At 45.4% G+C, this 2,067-nt stretch overlaps 1 pseudogene; it reads left to right on the top strand.

Moving 5' to 3' along the window:
* Window positions 1-1,342: 1,342 nt before the first annotated feature.
* LOC150109652 (U2 spliceosomal RNA) lies at window positions 1,343-1,464 on the top strand (annotated as a pseudogene).
* Window positions 1,465-2,067: the final 603 nt, after the last annotated feature.

Genomic DNA, 2,067 nt, shown 5'->3' with positions numbered 1-2,067 from the left:
AAAAAAACAATGTTTTAGATGAGGTGCTTTCGCTCACCTTGGGGCGGACTGTACTAGAGTGAAATGTAAAAACTGCCTCAAAGCAGGCCACAACCAAGAAAACTGTGAGTCAGCTTGCCTGCAATGTGGGGTCATTGACCACAAGTGGACACATGCCCATCCAGAACCCTTGCTGAGAGGATGGGTGGTGCAATCACGCCAGCAACTCCACCAAGCAATGGAAATGACACACCACAGGAAGCTTCTCCTCCTTTCGAGGCTGCTCCAGATATAACAGAAATCCATACCTCCATGTCTAAGAAAAACCGAAAGGGGGGAAAAAACTTCCACAAGCAGTAACATCCAACAAGAAGAAACAGTCGTTATTGAAACCATCAATACCAATATAGATACTAATACAGATATAGATATAGATAGGGAAGAAGGAAAGATGGAGGCGAACACCAACACCAACACCTCCAAACGGCCATTAAGCCCATAGGAAGAAGAGTTGGTAACGCCCAAAACAGCAAAAGTATCTGAGACCGCTCACCCAGAAGTCCCTCACGCGAAAGCAGGGGAGACTCTCAGCCATCTCATCAGAGGTATCCCAGGGATGGCGGAAAAATTCAAAGAAGCGATAAAAAAAATAGGAGAACCTGAACTCCTCCTCACAGGAGAACATGGATCTGACATCGTCAGTGCAAAATGGGGTGACATTTTCGTTGATGACATCAGCAAAATCACCCCTGAGCAAGTAGAGGTAGCCCAGGATTTAGACGAGGAGGCAGCTTCGGCGTTCTTCATAGCTCTCTGCAAACTAGACATGGCCAAGGGAAGTGAGGTGGCCAAAAGAATAACAACTGCCCACAACAAAAGAAAGACACAGTAACCACCTTGCGGGGTTTCTGTACATAGCTTCACCGGTTTCAGCTATCACAGGTGGGGGAGGACCTGAGAACCCGAGCGGCGAAGGCTTACAGCGAGGCGGTGCACTTCCTTGTGAGCTGCATCACTCGGGCCAGATCCGTCCTCTACCTCTAAGTTTAACTTTCAATTTTTGCTTTTCTGTGTATTTTTTTGTTTTTGTTTTGTTACGTGTTTCCTTTTTAGGATTTTTCCTTTTTTGTAAAGTGAAAAATTAACGACCGTTTTAGAAACGCCTCTGGGGGCAAACAGCTAAAACAGGTCAACTGAGGCCTCTTTTACCTACTCTACCACTATGCACTCTATCTTTATTTCCTCTCCTACTATCTGCTGACTCTCAGCCTATCTTACTCTACAGGCCGATGATGAAGATTTGTTGAACTCACAAATTATTATTATCTGTGAGAAAAAAAAAAGTGTGGATATCACTCGCAACATATCTCGGTCTTTTGGCTTAGATCAAGTGTGTAGTTTCTGTTCTTAACCGTTAATATCGGTACGAGTCCCATCGGGTTTCACGATTTTTAACGGGAAATTTGCAGAACTTCCTAAACCCCAGACTGGGGAAATATCAAACACTTGGTGGTGGGAATAGTTAGGCTCCCCCATCTGATCATGCCCTCCATTCTGCCGCGTGTGCGTACCCTCGGAATTGAGGTTGATGCCACAATACCGGCAAGGGCGATGGCGAAAGCTATCATAGACTGCGTCGGCGCAGAGAACATTTTTTGATTTACCCCTTATGGGGGAGGAAGATACCAGGTAGTGACCAAAAACATCGAGACCAGAGAAAAGCTTCTCAAAGGGTTTGACTGTGGCAAAGTAAACGTATCTCCCTTCATGGTTGGGAGCATCCTGAGAACCCTTAAGATACCACGATTTCCCCTAGAATACGCAGAGAACAACGATATAATTCACAGCGTATTCTCTAAGTGGGGAGTTGTACGGGAAATCCAGGTTCACAATGACTCAGACAATCCTGAGTGGAAGTTAGGGGAGGTAACTATCTCTCTTGAAATGAGGACCGAAGTTCCTAACTTTTTCCTTATAGGATCTTCCCGGGTAATGGTAAATTACCCAGGCGTCAAAAAGCAGTGCTTTAGATGTAGTGCCTTCAATCATCTTGGGGCAGACTGCCCTCGCATAAAATGCAAGAACTGC

Source organism: Typopeltis vanoorti, chromosome 2 (genome assembly GCF_054136105.1).
Source record: "Typopeltis vanoorti isolate ZY-2024b chromosome 2, IOZ_Tvanoo_1.0, whole genome shotgun sequence".
Taxonomy (NCBI): domain Eukaryota; kingdom Metazoa; phylum Arthropoda; class Arachnida; order Uropygi; family Thelyphonidae; genus Typopeltis; species Typopeltis vanoorti.
This window is presented reverse-complemented; position numbering and strand designations above follow the sequence as displayed.